This window comes from Medicago sativa, chromosome 3 (genome assembly GCF_051527215.1).
Source record: "Medicago sativa cultivar Bolivia chromosome 3, Bolivia_mono, whole genome shotgun sequence".
In the NCBI taxonomy this organism is placed as follows: Eukaryota; Viridiplantae; Streptophyta; class Magnoliopsida; order Fabales; family Fabaceae; genus Medicago; species Medicago sativa.
The window spans coordinates 14,406,472-14,427,477 of record NC_140751.1 but is presented as its reverse complement, the minus strand read 5'-3'; the positions used below and the strand labels follow the sequence as shown (position 1 = coordinate 14,427,477).

Genomic DNA, 21,006 nt, shown 5'->3' with positions numbered 1-21,006 from the left:
AACCAATGGCCTAAATGAGGTACTTTAAAGTAACCTCTCTCTGCCGAAATTTTGTGTGAAATGACCAAAATGCCCCTAGGGCTAAAACGACTAAAAATGACTCGATGCAATTTAAAATGGATTTTTAACAGGGAATTGAAACAAAAGTTTATTTAAACCAACTTGAAAGATTCAGAGGCAATTTTTAAGATTTGAACAGAGTTTTGACATATGAAAAGACCAAAATGCCCCTAGGGGCAAAACTGACTCAAAATGACTTCAAATGCAACTTTTTAAAATGGATTTTTGACATAGAATTGAAATGAAGACTTATACAAACCCATTGAAAGGACTTAAACAATTTTTCAAAGACTGAAAGAAATTTTTACATAGGAAATGACTAAAATGCCGTTTTGTGTGAATTTTGCAAACAATATTGAAATAAAATGCAGAGAAAGATGCAATTGATCAGAGGCAGTTCAAATAACTTGAAATGCAAGAAAAGAAGAATTGAGTAAGTATTTTTAGGTCCAAAATTAGGGTATAACAGCTGCCCCTATTTAAGTTTCTTTGTCCGGAGAGTCAAGAGACGAAGTCTTAGAGTTGACGGGACGAAGATACTTAAATATTAACATTTGCACTGCTTTTGGACATAAAAATACGCTTTCAGAGTTTCAAAGATATGAATGCCATGCAATACCTTGATTATGAATGCAAGACAAACAACTGGAGTCTATGGAACCTGTCATGTCACTGGGGATTCAGGTGGACATTGACAGGGTAGACAAACCAGGGAGTAGAAAATAAGGCACAAGTTGTTCTTTGGATCGAACTAGTCACTTGACTAAGGAATACAAAACGAGAGATAGGTTCAAGCTATTCTTGGGATCGAACTTGGCGCTTGACCGGAAACATAGACATATAGGCAGATACAAGCTGTTCTTTGGATCGAACTTGACACTTGATTGAAGATACAAACAGATAGGCAGACACAAACTGTTCTTTGGATTGAACTGGCCGTTTGGCTGGAGACATAGACAAAAGGGTTGATACAAACTGTTCTTTGGATCGAACTTGCCGCTGGATCATCACCACAACATGTGGGTAGGTGCAAACTGTTCCTTTAGATTGAACTTGCCGTTTGACTGATAACAAAGCATAAGCTGGGTACAAACTGTTCTTTTAGATCGAACTTGTCGTTTGTCCGGAAGCATAGGCATATAAGCAGGTACAAGTGGTTCCTTTTGGATCGAACCTGGCACTTGACCAGTAACAAGGTACAAATTGAAAGTCTAGTTTAACAAGATACCGATTGAGGGTAAATTGTCATTGACCTGGTTTAAAAATAGACATGACCATTTTGGTTGGCCCAAGAGTAAATTGAGAGTGAATTGACATTGATTCGAATTGAATTGAAAGTTGACATTGAAAGAGAAATTGAAAGTCGAGATTGAGCAGAGACATAGACATAGACATTGGATTGAGAGTTGAAATTGAAAGAGACATTGGAAATTGAAATTGGATTGATACATAGACATTGACATTGGATTGGAGAGTTGCAATTGACATTGAGATTGGATTGGAATTGAATTGAAAATTGACATTGACATTGACATTGAGATTAGATTGAAATTGGCATTGAGATTGGATTGAAATTGGCATTGAGATTGGATTGAAATTGGCATTGAGATTGAAATTGAAATTGAGATTGCTTCGAATTTGACAGTTGACATGATTTGAAATTAAGATTGGAAGGTTGAGATTGCATCGAATTTGACAATTGAAATTGAATTGAATTTGACAGTTGGAATTGAAATTGAAATTGAAATTGAGTTTGACAGTTGAAATTTGGATTGAATTGAAATTGGAAGTTGAGTTGAATTGAAAGTTGAAATTGGAAATGCAGCATGTATGTATGGTATAGCAAGATTGTTGGATGTATGAGCACACAAAATGCATGATTATGCATGTATGAATGCTTGAAATGCATGATTGGCTTGTAACTTGACAGAGAAGTTTCACAAAGGCAGACAAAACATTGGAAGATTGGGCACGTAGTGGCTCGTGTTGCAACATATTCACAGGGGAAAAACCTCTTTGGAGAGACCGTCGTTGAGAGACGTATCAAAACCATGGCTGAGGGCAATAGAACTTGTAAAGGAGGGATCCTTGGAAGATCCTTGGATACAGGTCGCCGTTGCTAGGCGTGTCAGTGCTGGGTAATCATTGGATGTTCGCATCTGTGGTCAATGCTTTTCAATATTTCATTCTTTCACTTTTCATTTTCATACCCCATTTTTGCCTGAACCGCCCTTTCGGGTTTTCGATTCACCGGGGAATAAATTCTTTTCATTGCCCCATTTTTGCCTGAATTGCCTTCATAAGTTGCCAATCAGCGGGGTGCTCATTTTTGCCTAAGCCGCCCTCTCGGGTTTTCGGCTTAGCGAGCTTTTCATTTGTATTTTTTCATTTTTTTTCATTTTCATTCTGTTTTTTCATTCTTGCAATTGACCACAGATCATCCTGGGGAGTAACCTGCTTGTAGCATGTATTGAAATAGACATTGACATTCATTTATTCATGCATGTTTCATTGAAATGTACCTTATTGCTCAGGTTTGTTTTCAAAATAGACATGGAAAGAGTTTTCAAGTTTTCAAAAGATGTTTGTTTCAGACATTGACATTATCAAATAGAAGGAAAATATTTTGTATATAGTATTGAAAGTAGAAAGAAAATAGAGTTTCAAACAATAGAAAGGTTCAAGTTGATGTAGAAGAGTGAGAGTCAGCCAAAGGCATGACTCCACGGATTTACAAAGCTTGGAAAATGGTAATTTTATTGGTTGGGGATACATTGAACACGATGACCGCTACATTTCATAGAAATTTTGAATTCACAAGTACAGAAGCTTCTGATGCAGATGATCATTGACAGTTGTAGATGCCCCAAGGAGTGATGGTGATTTGCCAGATATAGTTACTTGTCTTTTATTGTCAACCTCATTTTTGCATGAACCGCCCTTTCGGGTTTTCGGCTCATCGAGGCGCTCATTCTTGCCTGAGTTGCGTACAATCTCAGCGAGCTCTTTCATATTCATTTTTTTGTCCCTAACTTTTGCCTGGATTGCCCTTTCGGGTTTTCGATCCACCGGGAAGCGCATTTTTGCCTAGGCCGCCCTTTCGGGTTTTCGACCTACCACGCTGTTCTTTTCTTTTTAGACAAAGTATTTCTTGACTATATCGGCATTAACAGGATTTGGAAGCTCAACACCATCCATGTGTGTAAGAATCAAAGCACCACCAGAGAAAGCCTTCTTGACAACATAAGGACCTTCATAGTTAGGTGTCCACTTGCCCCTTGGGTCGGGTTGCTGGCTTATCCTTCTTTTCAATACAATTTCGCCTTCCTTGAATTCTCGAGGTCGGACTTTCTTGTCAAAGGCATTCTTCATTCGCACTTGATACAACTGTCCATGAGCCATAGCATCCATACGTTTCTCTTCAATCAGATTCAATTGATCGTACCGACTTTGACACCATTCAGCCTCAGTTAATTTTACTTCCATGATTACTCGAAGAGATGGAATCTCCACTTCCAGAGGGAGAACTGCTTCCATACCATACACCAAAGAGAAAGGGGTTGCCCCGGTTGAACTGCGCACCGTAGTACGATAACCATGCAAAGCAAAGGGTAGCATTTCATGCCAGTCTTTGTAAGTGGTGACCATCTTCTGAACAATCTTCTTGATGTTCTTGTTAGCGGCCTCAACTGCACCATTCATCTGAGGTCTATAAGGAGAAGAGTTGTGATGTTCAATCTTGAATTCTTCACATAAAGCTTGCATCATACTATTGTTCAGATTGGAACCATTATCAGTGATGATCTTGTTGGGAACACCATATTGACAGATGATGTTATTCTTGATAAACTTGACAACCACTTGCTTGGTCACATTTGCATAGGAAGCAGCTTCGACCCACTTGGTGAAGTAGTCAATTGCCACTAGAATGAAACGATGTCCATTGGAAGCCTTTGGCTCAATTCTCCCGATCATGTCAATACCCCACATAGAGAAAGGCCATGGGGAAGATATGACATTGAGAGCATGCGGAGGCACATGGATCTTATCAGCATAAATTTGACACTTGTGGCATCTTTTAGCATGTTTGTGGCAGTCACGCTCCATAGTTATCCAATAATAGCCGGCTCTTAACAGTTTCCTCGACATGGTGTGACCCGAAGCATGGGTCCCAAAAGTACCATCGTGTACGTCATGCATCAACTTCTCAGCTTATTGTTTGTCAACACACCTTAACAGGACCATGTCATAGTTCCTCTTGTATAGGATTTCTCCGTCCAGAAGGAATCTGCTAGCCCATCGTCTCAAGGTCTTTTTATCTCTGTTGGAAGCACCAGGTGGATATTCACGATTCTGCAAGAGTTGTTTGATGTTGTAATACCAAGGCTTTTTATCATTCACATCTTTGTCAGTTTGATCTGGAATATTTTCAATGGTAAACACATGAGCGGGTCTATCAAGACGTTGTACTTTGATTACAGGCACATCATTCCAGTGATTGACACGAAACATGAAAGACAAGGTAGCAAGAGCGTCAGCCATCTGATTTTCATCCCGAGGGATGTGGTGTAGTTCAACCTTTGTGAAGTATGTCAACAGTCGTCTTGCATAGTCACGGTAAGGGATCAGCTTCTCATGATGAGTCTCCCATTCACCCTTTATCTGATTAATAACAAGTGCAGAATCTCCATAGATGTCAAGGTGCTTAATTCTCAGGTCAAGGGCTTCTTCAATGCCCAAGATGCATGCTTCATACTCAGCTATGTTGTTTGTGCATTCAAAAGTTATCCGAGCAGTGAACGGAATGTGGTGCCCCTGTGGAGTTACAATGATGGCTCCAATTCCTTTACCATAAGCATTAACAGCGCCATCAAACACCAATCCCCATTTGCTATTGGGGTCCGGCCCTTCATTGATCAGTGGTTCCTCACAGTCTTTCGCTTTCAAATACATGATCTCTTCATCAGGGAAATCAAACTTAATTGGCTGGTAATCATCAAGAGGCTGACAAGCAAGATGCTCAGCGAGGATACTTCCTTTGATTGCTTTCTGAGCCTTGTACACAATATCATATTCAGACAACAACATTTGCCAACGCGCAATCTTTATAGTAACAGCAGGCTTTTCAAAGATGTACTTGATTGGATCCATTCGGGATATTAACCAAGTTGTATGATTCACCATATAATGACGCAGGCGTCTGGCAGCCCAAGCTAAAGCACAACAAGTCTTTTCAAGCATCGTATACCGAGTCTCACAGTCGGTGAACTTCTTGCTCAGATAGTAGATAGCATGCTCTTTCTTACAGTCTCATCTTGCTGACCGAGAACACAACCCACTGAATCATCTAACACTGACAGATACATAATCAAAGGCCTTCCTTCCACTGGTGGGACAAGGATAGGTGGCTCTAACAGGTATTCTTTGATGCTATCAAAAGTTTCCTGACATTCATCATTCCATACAACAGGCTGATTCTTTCTGAGCAATTTGAAAATTGGACCGCAGGTAGTGGTCATGTGAGATATGAATCTTGAAATGTAATTCAGACGTCCGAGGAAACCTCTGACTTGCTTCTTAGTTTGAGGGGCCGACATTTCTCTGATGGCTCGGACTTTATCAGGATCAACTTCAATGCCTCTTTGGCTGACAATGAAGCCTAACAACTTTCCAGATCGTACACCGAACGTACACTTGTTAGGATTCAACCGCAGCTTGTACTTTCTCAGTCTTTCAAACATCTTTTTCAAATACACAACATGCTGCTCTTCATCACTTGACTTCACAATCATATCATCAACATATACTTCAATCTCTTTGTGAATCATATCATGAAACAGAGTGGTCATACCCCTTTGATAGGTAGCACCAGCATTTATCAAGCCGAACGACATCACTTTATAACAGAACGTTCCCCATGGAGTAATGAAAGACGTCTTTTCCCTATCCTCAGGTGACATTCGTATCTGATTATAACCAGAGAAACCATCCATAAAGGAGAATACCTTGGATTGAGTAGTACTGTCAACAAGCACATCAATATGAGGCAATGGGAAGTTATCTTTTGGACTAGCTTTATTCAAATCTCTGTAATCAACACACATTCGAACTTTCCCATCTTTCTTTGGTACCGGTACGATGTTGGCAATCCACTCAGGGTATTCAGCTGTCATGAGGAAACCCGCATCAATTTGCTTCTGTACTTCAGCTTTGATCTTAAGAGCCATATCTGGGCGAGACCTTCTTAATTTCTGCTTGACAGGAGGACATTCAGGTCTTGTCGGTATTCGGTGTTCCACAATCTTGGGGTCTAGACCCGGCATATCTTCATAGGACCATGCAAAGACATCTGGATAATCATGGAGAAGCTAAGTGATCTTCTTTTTCACTTCTGGCTCAAGTGCAGCACCAATCTTGATCTCTCGCTTGTTCTCTTCAGTACCAAGGTTGATGAGTTCAATCTCTTCCTGGTGAGGCTGAATGGCTCTTCTTTCTTGTTCAAGCAGTCGAGTGATCTCATACGGTATCTCTTCATCATCATCATCCTCATCTTCAGCTTCATATACAAGGAATTCAAAATTTGGAGGAACCATAGGGTCACTGTGTTCAACGGGTTTATTATGGTTCAATCTGCATAATATGATTGGGATGATTTTAGAAAAAAGTTTTTCTATGCAGATTTTTGAAATTAATAAGAAAATACAGATGTTTTGGTTTTTTCTGGCATTACCATTATTTCCAAGAAAAAGGCACTAAAAGGTAAAAAAACAAAGAGTCGTGAGAAAGACGACAACTTTTATTGATAACGGCAATGCCGAAACAAACATGCCCTTACAATGATATCACTTTCGCCTTGGGCAGAGCGAAAGGATTGTTATTTTGAAAACAAAAAACATGAGCAACAAAACACATTACATGGAAGCATGCATGACTAAAGGAACATCAATGGCCTCCCAATTTCTCACAGTGCCTCCTGGTATAACAAATGTAGGCACGTGACTACTCTCAGCAGCCTCTTCAGTAATAGCATTGATGAACCCATCACTGTAGAAAGTTCCCTTTGAAACACCAGAGGTTGGGGAGAATCCAAGGCCTTCTTTACGCTTGTTTTCCAAGATCTGAATCACCTTGCCCCAGCCAGCAGCTTGTCCTTCCCGAACAGCCTTCTGGGCATCCTTCAATGAAGCCATGCTAGCACCAGCCCTCCAGGGTTCTGCACCCTCAACAGTCAAGCCTTGAAACGACGTCCCTTCAGCGGACCCTGCTTCAACACAAGAGAAAGATGACACTTGGCTAACCAGATATGCTTCTTCACCATGCACAGTGACAATCTTACCATTCCTCATGAACTTGAGCTTCTGGTGCAAAGTAGAAGTTACCGCTCCAGCGTCGTGGATCCACGGTCTTCCGAGGAGACAACTGTAAGAAGCATTGATGTCCATGACTTGGAAAGTAATTTGAAATGTCTCAGGACCGATGGTAATTGGCAAGTCTACTTCCCCGAGAACATCTTTGCGGGATCCATCAAAAGCTTTAACCAAATAGCTGCTACCCCTCAGAGAAATTCCATGATGACTCAATTGCCTTAGTGTGGACTCAGGCATTACATTCAACGATGATCCAGTGTCCACCAACACGTTGGATATCATATCAGACTTGCAGTGCACCGAGATGTGTAGAGCCAAGGTGTGATGTTTCCCTGCTTCGGGGAGTTCATCGTCACCGAACCCCAAGCTATTGCAAGCGGTAATGTTACCCACTATTCCATTGAATTGCTCCACAGAGACTTCGTGATCAACATAAGCCTGCTCCAGTATCTTCATCAACACCTTCCTGTGAGCCTCTGAGCTCATGAGCAGAGACAAGATGGATATCTTTGATGGGGTTTGTAGCAGCTGGTCAACAATCTTATAGTCACTTTTCTTGATAAGCCTCAGTATTTCATCCAGATTGGACTCTTCAATAGATTGGCCTGCTGGGCCGGTGTTTTTGTCAACAGGAGGAGCAACTGGTGGAGTTATTGTGGCAATGGGTGTCACCACCTTCTTTTGAAACAAGGGTGGACGGACCTTTCCGCTTCTCAGAGTTGTAATTTCACCGGCAACATTATCAACTGTAGCTGGGGATACCAGAGGCACCTCCACTCCATTCTCAATCATGGTTGCACTGTATTTGTAAGGAATTGCTTTGGTAGAGGTATAAGATACCGGACCAGGTAACCTGATCACCAAAGGCTCAACATTCTTTGTCTGAGATACACTTTCAACAGGAGAGTCATGGAACACTGGCCCAATGACACATACGTCACTAGCAATCAAGCGTTTGTCATCCATCAAGCTCTGGATGTCACCTTGCACTACACAACAACCCATAGGATTCTGAAGACATCCTGAGCAGGAAGCATGATCATGATTGAACAAAGAAGCCTCGCAGAGCTTGACATGTAGCGGTACCAAGGGAGTAACAACATTACGGACATCCAACATGGGATCCTCTTGAGGAACGGGAACTCTTTCGAAAGCCTCAATCATATTAACAGCAGCGTGGTTTGGAAGCGGATTGTCGAGGACATGCGGAACACTGTTCTCAAAAGTCAACCGTCCCTTTTCTATCAGGTCTTTCACAATATATTTCAGAGCAAAGCAACCTTCAACATCGTGGCCTTGAGCACCCTGATGAAATTCACATGTTAGGTCCTGTCGGAACCTTGGAGGCAATGGATTAGGCGGAGGCTTGCCTGGTCTGGTGACACAGTGCCCCTTGGCCAGTAGAGTTGGGAGCAGCTCACCATACCGCATTGGTATTGGTGGAAAAGAAGGTTTGGGTCGGGGACCCTGTTGTTGCTGCCGTTGCTGTTGAGCAGGAGGCTGTTGTTGTACTTGTTGAGCAATGGCATTGACGGGCACTGGTGGTTGACCCGGTGGCAGAGGATATTGCTGGTAGAATGGTGGGAAGAAAGGATGTTGAGAGTACTGCATGTAATGATAGGGCAAAGGTAATTGTGTAGCAGCTGCAGATGGGTTACCAGACACCATCCCTACATCAGATTCTTTCCTCTTATGATGACCATTACCATACTTCTTTGGTGCACTGTTTGAAGATTCACCCTTCTCAAGGACAATAATACCCTCTCGGACAGCCTCCTCTAGACGAGTTCCCATTGTAACCATATCAGAGAAGTTGTTTGGGGCAGAGACTATCATTCTCTCCTTATATTCCTTCTTCAGAGTCTTCAGGAATGTCTGTGTTAACTCTTCCTCATCAAGTCGAGGAGAAACACGGGCAGCTGCCCCTCTCCACCTCTGAGCATATTCACGGAAGGTTTCATCTGATTTTTGAGATAGGGCTTTAAGAGAGTCCCTGTTTGGCCTCAGACGGGTGTTGAACTCATATTGACCTTCAAAAGCAGCAGCGAGTTCCTCAAAAGTATGGATGTTGTCTTTGCTCAGACTAGTGTACCAATCTGCTGCATCATCAGTCAAGCTACTCTGGAAGCAATGGATCATCAATGCATCATTATCTGCGTAGTTAGCCATCTTTCGGACATACCGGATAACATGGTTATGTGGACAAGAAGTTCCATTGTATTTGTCAAATTCTGGCTCTTTGAATTTCTTAGGAACCTCAAATCGGGATACCAAGCATAGATCACGAGCTTTAGCAGGAGCACCATTGTTTCCCCGGCTAGCCTTGACCTCACGGAGTTCTCCAGCCAACTCCCTCAACTGTCTCTTCATAGCTTCCAATGCGGGATCTTGTCCATGCGGAGTATCGACATCAATCACCTGTTGCACAGTGTGTACAATAGGGTCGGTAACAACAGTAGTCACCTGAGGCATAACAGTGGACACAGGAATCTGTCCTTGACCAGCAAAACCAGAGACACCAGCAGCAGTATTAGGAGAATAGTAAGCTGAGAGGCCATAAGGACGGCCGTTGGGCATAACAAAACGAGCATCAGTAGCCACAGTAGACAGTGGGATAGAGGGAATCACCTCAGCAGTAACTGGAACAGATGTGGCTGGTTGTTCTTGTGCAGCCATCGTAGTGGACATAGCGTCATGAGCCTTAGCCAAGTCTTCTTTCATAGCAGCCAATTCGGCACGGAGTTGAGCATTTTCTTCTTCAAAGTTAGCCATCATTCTTCTCTTGTGAAATCTTGTTTGATGAATTCTATCTGGTTGGTAGACTTTGCGAACACGAGCCACTTTTCAGACTGCGGCGGACAAAACCAGGAGGCAATGAGCACGAGAGAAGTTTTTTTGTGACCAATGAATGCATATGATGCATGAAATGTGTAAATGCATATGCAAAAAGACTCTTTTTTGTGTTATCGAAGGGTTTTTAGACAAATTAGAAACCTGTAAACATTACTAAACAACAATTAACATAAACGGGGAACAAACAACCAACATATAGTTTTACAAGACGATTCCCTTTGAAATGCTAAGCCAAGGGATAGACTTTGAAACGTAAAACAACACAAACAAATGGAAATAACAACAGGAAATGGAGATCCTCAAGCATAGGAAGTGGAAGCATCATCCTCAGACTCAGACTCATAGCTGCAGTATCGTGTATAGAAGTCACGGGCACCCCTAGCCCTCTTGGAGTCCCTCATGAGCAACCTATCTTTCTCTTCAATCTCTCTCTTAGCCTTAGCTAACTCTTTCTTCAGTGTCAAGACCTCATGAGTCTGCTGCTCATCCTTTCCATCCAAAGTCATGATCAAGTTCTCAGCCTCATAGTATCTAGCTCTCCACTGATGCTTCTCCCGACTCTCCATAGCTAGATGCTCCTGATACATCTCCTGGGTAGGTGGGAGCAGAGGCAAAGGCATGGTAGGAACAGATGCAGACACATATCTCATAGAGGGGTAAGGCATACCAATCTCCTCAGCTTGGTTTATCACCCACTGTGTATAGGCCTCATGAGCAATACCGGACCTTACACCCATATGCTTCACCTCTTTCTTCCGAAGCTTAGTCCAAGCTTCCATGAAATCCTCTCTAATTCCTGTGGGAGCATTGGAGTAGTGAAAGAAGTAAGGAGCTGTAGCAAGATTGATGGGCTTATCTCTCATCGGGAAACCAAATTGTCGCAAAGCAAGCTCCGGGTTATAGTTGATTCCACCCCGGGTACCAAGAAGAGGTACATTAAGGAACTTCCCACCACCAAAGATGATTTCCTTAACCCTAGAAGCGGGAGTAAGCCAGACCACGTCATTAGGAGTGAGAGCCATGATCCTCTGTGAAATAGACCAATTCTCCAGATTGTCGTGGAAAGACTTCGGAAGGTGCGAAATAAACCACCTATAGAGGAGGGGCACACAACAATGAATGTATCCACGACCTTTGCCGGATCGATCGTGAATAGCATGGTATGTGTCAGCTAGCAAGGTAGGAACCGGATTCTTGGAGTGGAAGATCATAATAGCATTCATGTCCACGAAGTCATCAAGATTTGGAAAGAGAATAAGCCCATAGATGAGAAGTGCAAGAATAGCCTCGAGAGTGTCCTGACAAGTGGTATTGAGGTTGGATTTCCCAAGAAGATACTCTGAAGTGAACCCTCGGATACGTGCCTTAGTGACAAGATTCTTGGAGACATCGGAGATTGTAAGATGGAGATCCTTAGCAATAACCAGAGAAGTAGGAGGATGCTCAAGTCCCGCAAAGGGAACCCCCTTAGCAATAGATAGATCCATCAAGTGAGAATAAGCCTCTAGAGTAGGCATCAACTGAAAGTCTGGGAAAGTGAAGCACCGATACCCCCGATCATAGAATTGCACTAGAGTGTGCACAAGCTTCTCATCCACATTAGTATGGAGAATAGGAAGTAAAGCCCCGTAACGATGTCGGAAACCAGTCGGATCCTCAATCTTGAGTGCCAAATCTCTCAAACTAGCCAAATCCACTTCCTTGAACTTGTAGGAGTTAGTCATCTTCATTCCTACAATGTTTACAAATTCAACTTGTCTAAGCCCTTCGATAACAATGCATGACAAAATTTTATGCATGCATGCATGTATGCATGAATGCATGATTATGTTCAAGTTCGGAGAAAACATGGTGGGTTGAAGTTCAAAGTCGAGGAGTCATGGGTGGACACGGTGCCCGGTGAAACTAGGGCTTTAGGATAATAGTAACCGGGTTCTAAAAAAGGTTCCCAAGTTGCAACCTCTCCGACGTATATCATGGTGTCACGAGACAACACTCGCTCCATGATTATCCGTGGAAGGTCTAACTTGAGTGTAGTATCGCGTGACGACTAAAGCTCGAGACAACACTCGGTTTAGCCTCCGCACTACATCCTAGAAAATGGCCATGGATGGGTTTGGTTATCTACGGTTCATAACGTCATAGAAAAATTAGAAGTAAAGTGCCTAAACGCGACAACACGCGCCGACAACATCACCCCCAAAATGCCTCAGCTATGTGGGATTGATCGCATAATCCAAAACACGAGGCAACCCCCGGAATGAATTGTCGATTATATCCCCCCTAAATCCTAAGTTCACTCAGCCCGGGTGCAGGACTTTTGATATTCTCACCCCACACGTTTGCAAGAAATTAAACATTTATTCACATAGGAAAACAAGTAAAAGAAACAAGTAAAAACGAAGCGCAAGCGTGGAAATAAAGACTAGGCGTAACTCTCGAATCTCCCCAGTGAAGTCGCCAGCTGTTTTATCTTGGTTTTCGGGTGTCAAACATTGATTACGTTTGAACCTTTTAAACCGGTGATATCTTATTTTTTCTTGGGAAGGGAAAAAGTAAGCAAAACCCTTGAGAATCGAGGTCCGGGAGTTGTTTTTGCTACGGGAAGGTGTTAGGCACCCATAACGACTATAGTATCCTATAGGAACCGTCTTTAATTTCTACGCGCGCGCTCTATTTTTAAATGCTATTTTGAAAGTGTTTATTAAACCTAAGAATGTTCTAAGTGAAGAATTGGAGGGAGAAGAATGTTTTTTGGATTTTTATTTTAGTTGAATTGAAGGAACTTTGTTCCTTGCCTACGTACCCGATTAAGGGATCAAATCCACCGTAGTTCTCTTCCAAAAATGTTTTTGTTTTTGTTGTTTGATTTTAAATTTGAAAATGAATTTTGAAGAATGGAGATTGAGAGGCCTCAAGGGCATGAGATTATGAAATTGTGCGGTTTGGTTAGTGATTTGCGAAAGAAAGTCAAAGTAGGATTAAAGTTCATTGAAATTTGATTAAGAAAATGAAAAGGGAAAATACAATGGGATTTTGATCCCAAGGTTTATTTTGAAAATGATTTGAGTGATGTTGTTCATATTTGTTTAAAAAATTGATTTTTCTAAGTATAAAGCCTAAACATTCATCTAACCATACAATCCTAAACATACATCTAAACATGCATATTCTAGCTATATCTCAAGTGATGTGTGTGCATGTGTCGGTGCTTGTGTCGGTGTACATTATTAGAGTCCATTGTCCTTTACATCATTGGCCTAGATACATTCTATGGCCTCTTTGCCAAGAAATTAAAATTGCATAAAAGTAAAATACAAAAAACTCCTAAGTATTTACATTCTAATTTTTGCATGAAAATTTAAAGTGCTAGGAAAATAAAAGGATGAGGAAATGGGATGGAGAAATGCTTGTAATGCTCATGGAACAAGGGGTAGAAATGTTAGTAGAGAGACATGAAAATAATGAGACTATGAACAAAGAAAATGGTATAGGAAGATAGTGAAAGTTAGAAGTAAAACAACCAAAGGGACCTAAAATGCTAATAATGTGGAAAACAAGATCATGACCTATAATTGTTCAAGTCATGCTTGTTTTCAAATAGCTTTAGGTACTGTAGCAATATGAACAATTATAGGTCAAGATCGCACCAAAAAGATATGAAAACACATAGGCATCATCCACTCATTGATTCATATATTTACAAAACATAACATGCCTTATAATGCAAGAAATTAATCACACTCATTCTTATGCAGCAAGAGACACACCTAAACAGTGATCAATTCATCACAAAATCCCCCATCATCAATTACCAACATATATCAAGAATTGGGATCCAAATCATGTTCATTTTCACAAGTTTTTTCAACGTAGAATTCAAGAATTAAACAAAAAAAACAATATATTTTTTTCAAAATTTTCCAGTACAAAACCAATATAAAAACATCACAAAAATGTTAAGAAGTCTTTACAAATTTTTAGAGAATTTTCTAAAACGTTCAAGGCGTGGCAGGGGGCGTAAATAGCCAAAAAACATCAAGAATATGCAGGAATGGGGGGTACGAAAAGCGAAACTGGAAAATGAAACAAAAACATTGGGCTTGGTGCAGAGATGGGGCGGGTTTGGCCCAAAGGAAATGGACATGGACCGGTTCAGGACCTGGAGCGGTTCAACCGAACCGGTCCAATGCCAACACCACATATAAAGCACATTTTTAGGGTTTCCTCTTCATTTCATCAAAAATTTCTTCTTCCCTTAGGCCAAAAACGGCGCTGCACTCTCTTCTGGCTTCCTCATCTCTTTTTTCAAACAAAGTCTCAAAACCATAACAAGATTACATGCATCATCAACACATAGATTCAGATCCAGGAAAAGGAATGGAGGAGACGGAAGAGCAGTGGTCGGATTCTCCTCCGGTGCGGTGGTTGGCCGGAGCGCCGCCGCACCAGAGTAATTTTTTTTTATTTTTTCGCAAACTTTTTACATCAGCAGAATCCACTTGCTTCCTTCTATCTATTTCTCCGATCGTTTTGCTGAAATCATTAAACACGAACCCTAGATCTATGCTTTTAGGCTCGGATTCAAACTCACATACATCTTTCTAAGTGTTCTTAGAGCAACAAAATCATGCATATACCAAATCACGGCCAGGAAAGAGAAAGAACGAGCGTGAGTTACCTCTTGTAAATCGGAGGGAAAAAATTCGACGAGAAAGTTGCGACACTTCTTCTTCTTCGAATCTGTTGAGACCTTTGCTTCTTGATTTACTCACGCGAACCTTGCACCAAAACGAATCTGTTTGTGTTGTTTGCAGGTCGATTGCTTCATGTGGTGGTTTGGATCTCCGTTTGATCCTTGTCCCTGCGTGTTGAAATGTTGTTGATGGTGAAGGAATTCGGATTCGTGATGAAATTTGAGTGGTGGAAGTGGCCGGAAAATTCTGTTACGGTGGAAGGAAGGGTGGGGGAAAGTTGTTACGGCGGTTTCAGGTTGTTGAAGAAGGTAGTTATGGATGATGGAGGGTGGCGCGTGAGGAAAGGAGAGTGAGAGAAAGAGTTTTCTGATTTTTTTGATTTTTTTTGGGAATGTGTAAAAAAAAATGATTGGTGACTTGGACTTTGACTGGTGACCGGGATTTATAGGCTGCCATGTAACTGCTGGACCAATAAGAACGTGACATGTGGCATAACTTTGTAACAAACTTTCTGGACAAATTAGGACCTGACACGTGGCACTGGACTATGACTTGGACAAAAATGGACTAAAATGCAAATTTTAGAAATTTAGGACTTAAAAATAAAATAAAATGAATTAAAATTGGTAACCGGCAAATAACGTAAAGTGAAACGATTAAAATTGACAAAACGGACTAAAACGAACCAATGGCCTAAATGAGGTACTTTAAAGTAACCTCTCTCTGCCGAAATTTTGTGTGAAATGACCAAAATGCCCCTAGGGCTAAAACGACTAAAAATGACTCAGATGCAATTTAAAATGGATTTTTAACAGGGAATTGAAACAAAAGTTTATTTAAACCAACTTGAAAGATTCAGAGGCAATTTTTAAGATTTGAACAGAGTTTTGACATATGAAAAGACCAAAATGCCCCTGGGGGCAAAACTGACTCAAAATGACTTCAAATGCAACTTTTTAAAATGGATTTTTGACATAGAATTGAAATGAAGACTTATACAAACCCATTGAAAGGACTTAAACAATTTTTCAAAGACTGAAAGAAATTTTGACATAGGAAATGACTAAAATGCCCTTTTGTGTGAATTTTGCAAACAATATTGAAATAAAATGCAGAGAAAGATGCAATTGATCAGAGGCAGTTCAAATAACTTGAAATGCAAGAAAAGAAGAATTGAGTAAGTATTTTTAGGTCCAAAATTAGGGTATAACAATATGATCCAATCGTTAGATTAGTCCAACAATCTCAATGCTATAAAAGTCGACTCAATCATGATCATAGTAGACAAGAGGTTAAAATATAAAGACATGGAATATAAATACATAAAAATAAATAACTGGAAATGTAAAGTGCAGAGAAAATAAAGAACTATAAAATGCAGAAAAATAAGAACAATAAACTTGGAATAATGTTAAACATTGATTTCAATATAGAGCAAGTTCACAAATATTCCCCGGTTGTGTTACAAATCTGATAAGGGACCTATTTATAGCCTAGAGCCTTAGACATATCATTAAACTCGACTTACAATGCAATAATGGGTAAATTCAAAGAGTTTGTAACCTTTTTTTCTGACTGCATAATTGGCCGTGCTTGTGAAGTGCATGACCGTGTTCCCTTTCTAAAAAATCATTCCTATTCTGCTTCTGGGAAGGCACACAACCGTGCCTGTGGGGTGAACGGTTGTGCGTAATTTTACGACATTCCCTGCACGTTCACAGCTTAAGGAGCACGATCTTGGCAAGGCTTAGCACGACCTAGTGCATTTTTTAGCACGACTGTGCTGACTTTTTTTCCTCTTTTTCACTTGCTTTTCTTTTCTTTCTTGCTCCTTATACCCTTGCTCTTGAGCCATATGCATTCCTCATCATTATTTTTGTTCTCAAAACATAACAAGTACTTTGAAGTAAAATAAATCTAAAACATGATTAAAACACACTAATTTTTATTGAAATTGGAAGCTAAAAACATCATAAACTACGACTTATCAAATTTCCCCATGCTTGAATCTTTATTTGTCCTCAAGCAAAAGACAAAGAAAATCACCAACACAATTTAGTTGGAACACAATTTCAAGCAAAATTTTTCATTTTCAAAGACTTTGTTTTCAGAATACACTTATCGCTCTCTTTTTAGGACCACCGACACTATATTTGGCAGCGATCCTATTTATTATTTTTATTGTGCTCTGATCCCTTTATTTTTTTTACACTTTATTACGACCTCTTTTTGTTCTCCATAGTAACTTATACTACTTTTTCAAGAATAAATGTCATTTTACGTATTTTTATAGATAGCCAGACGACAACTTTTTCTTTGGACAAATTTGTTGGTGAAGAACCATAAATAGCATTGGGACACAAACTATATACTCTGAAGATTTGTTTCGGAAGACCTTTACAATGAGGATGCCGACAATATGAATGAAGCAACTTTGTGCAGAAATTTTCTAGTCTCCAATACATAAATTTGTTGAAACATACCTCATTCACTCACTCAAATCCAATAAGCCTTCTAAATTAAGTGTGCTAAATGTTTTCCATCTGGATACAAAAAATGCAAGATATAGGCTCGAGTCCACACATTCCTCGAAAACATCATTGTCTTCAATGTTAATATCAATCAAGTTTATTACACCAAAGACATTGATAGATGTGTGTCTAATTTCATATTGCTTTCTCTTTTCAGTTTTAGATTTTTCTCTTTATAGATTTTACGTTTTTAATGAAGTCAAACAAGTTATCTATCTTGTATTGTTTTCAATGTTAATATCAATTCATTTCTGTACAATTATTTTTAATTCTCACTTTGTTGAATCTGCAAATATATTATTAAGATGTCACTGCTCTTGGTTTGTATCTCTTTTCGCGGCTCATTGGCTCAAACCTACCTAATTAATGCATGTGCAATGGAAACACTTAACAACTACATAAATATTAATCTGATAATCAAATCATAGACTTACCTAATTAATGTAAAATGAACCTTGAACTATATCAAGTTTGATTAATTTCATATTCAACACTCCTTCACATATAGATCATATATAAGTAACTGATTTGAGGAGTTAGTCATGATATATTTGGATGTGATGTTTCTCTAGTAGAGACATATGCTAACTAGTCACTCTAATTGAGAGTTAGTCATGATATCTCTTGGTATGATATGTTTTGCCTGATAGAGTGACAGTTTATATTGATTGTGTCTGTCGTGTCACACAACATTGGATTGGAGGTGATATGTAAAGCTACTTGACTCTTGAGTAAGTATATCAATAATGCTATGTGTAGTGAAGGAATGGATAGCGACCGATTTCACAAGACAGTAGGCATGTTTTAGTGGCTTTGGCTTCCATGTTTTCCGCCATCCCGCCGTGTTTTCTGCTAGGCACTGCATTTTCATTGGCTAAACTTGTTTTCGTAATGTTCTCGGCAGGATTTCTCTCGTGAAATATAGCACTGCTGTAAGTATATTATTTGCATATTTGTTCATCCCAAATTTGGACAATGAAGCAGATGAAAGCGAACTGAACTTTATCTGCACCATACATAAAAAAATAAATATAACATGTCAAAACTTCTCTATTCTACTCTATTTTCACTTCCCTCTTATGCTTCATTTTTCAAATTTCCAATTTTCATTTACTCAATAAAGTGTAGCCCAAGAATGATGCGAACACTTACCATTGTACATACTATCTCCTTGGAAGCAAAACTGGACAACATCAGCAAGTCTGGCACAAATTCTGTCAGTCTTTCAATGTGCAGGGTCGACTCCCTAGCTTGCTTTAATTCATGATAGTGAGTTGTCTCAACGTTTTTAAATACTGTGTCATCCAGCTGCATTTTCAAAGTAAAATATATTTCATGATGAGCATTATAAAATGCTATTAATACAACTTTATTTGAAATATGCCCTCATAAGTCACAGCCTTCTAATACTCGGTAGGATTTAGAATGAGAGGAAATTTCCAAATAAGTATTTGCTTGCACAAGCGTATCACCTGTAAATAACTTTGACAACCAATCACAACTTGTGAAGACAACAAACAATTGAATAACCACTTATTGAGTTTTTTATTCAAAATATATAATATGATGTCGCAAATTGAAGAGTTGTAATTGGATGCCTGTGTAAAATAATTTCACACTGAAAGTGCATATCCTTCAGTCTCTTAAATAAAAGATTGTTCAATGATAGTTAAAAATACGAGTCCTTCAAAAAACTAAACAAAAATTCAAAGCTAACATAGAGAGAAGTGTCAAAAATTTGTCAGTAATCAGTCCATTTAATTAACCACCTATTTGAATTGCACTAACCAATAAAAAAGTTGTCGCAAAAGTTCTCTAAAGTTGGTTGCACAAAAATCATTTATCGTGTTGAATAGGCAGATTATATATGGAAAATGATGTAAGGTTCCAATATATAGATGCTTTAAGTGGAATGAGAATCTTTTGTTTTTGCTTCATCCATATCAATCTTACTTATGCAACTCAGCTGTTATGCGCTAGGTTCGCCATATCACTGGCTGAGGGAATTGAGATATGCCTCTCAGAGCTTAAATCCAATTATCCCTCTTATTGAGTGTGCAAAATATGTTGCATCTGGAAGCATAAAAAATGCTGATATTGGACTTGAGTATATTTCTCAGATTTCATCACCTCATGGTAATGGTGTACAAAGAATGGTCACTTTCAGTGAAGCACTTGGATACAAGATAGTCAAACATTTACCTGGTGTTTACAAAGCTCTCAATTCCTCGAAAATATCATCGTCTTCAGACGACATCCTTGTTCAAAAATACTTCTATGATCTGTGTCCTTTTTTGATGTTTTCATACCTGATCATAAATCAAGCAATTATTGAATCGATGGAATGTGAAAAAGTCATTCATATTATTGATCTCCATTGTTCCGAGCCAGCGCAATGGATAAATCTTATACAAACTTTAAAGAAACGTCCGGGAGGTCCGCTCTTTCTGAAAATTACAGGAATTCATGAAAAGAAAGAGGTATTAGAGCAAATGAGCTTTCATTTGACAACCGAAGCAGAGATTTTGGATTTTCCTTTACAGTTCAATCCAATAATTAGCAAATTTGAAGATGTCGATTTCGAAAACTTGCCTGTCAAGACAGGAGACGCTGTTGCAATTACTTCTGTTCTTCAGCTTCATTCTCTCCTTGCCACTGATGACGAAATGGTCTCCTCAGCAGGTGCGACATCTATCAATATGCAGAGAGCAGCGCACATGGGTCAGAGGACTTTCGCAGAGTGGCTAGAGAGAGACATGATCAATGCATATATCTTGAGTCCCGATTCAGCATTATCACCTCTTTTTTTAGGTGCTTCACCTAAGATGGGGATCTTTCTTAACGCTATGCGAAAACTACAACCGAAACTTTTAGTGATTACTGAACAGGAATCAAATCTGAATGGATGTAATTTAATGGAGAGAATCGATCGAGCATTGTACTTTTACGGTTCACTTTTTGACTGCTTGGAACCTACTGTTACGAGAACATCAGTCGAGAGACAAAAACTCGAGAGCATGCTTCTTGGAGAGCAAATAAAGAACATTATTACTTGTGAGGGAGTCGATAGAAAGGAAAGGCATGAGAAGCTCGAGAAATGGATTCGAAGGCTTGAAATGACTAGACTTGAGAAGGTACCTTTGAGTTACAATGGGAGGATAGAAGTAACTAATTTATTGCAGCGATATAGTCACAAGTACAAGTTTAAAGAAGAACATGATTGTTTGCTTGTCTGCTGGAGTGACAGACCACTGTTTTCTGTATCGGCCTGGAAATTTAGGAGATGATAATTCATATTCATGGTGGAATATGAGGATCGCGATTAGAAGATTTTATGTTTTTGTTTTCTGGATTTTCAAAGCGTTTCAAAGAAGAAAAACAACATATCCTTCTTGAATTGTTGTTAATGTTAATATCAATTCATTTCTGTACAATATTTTTAGCTCCCACCTTTGTTGAAATATGAAAATAAATGTCTAAAATGTCACTGCTCATAGT

General features: G+C 39.6%; 1 pseudogene; it reads left to right on the top strand.

The window, feature by feature from the left end:
- The first annotated feature begins 19,463 nt into the window (after nucleotides 1-19,463).
- Nucleotides 19,464-20,795, top strand: LOC146935974 (GRAS family protein TF80 pseudogene; annotated as a pseudogene).
- The last annotated feature ends 211 nt before the right edge of the window (nucleotides 20,796-21,006 follow it).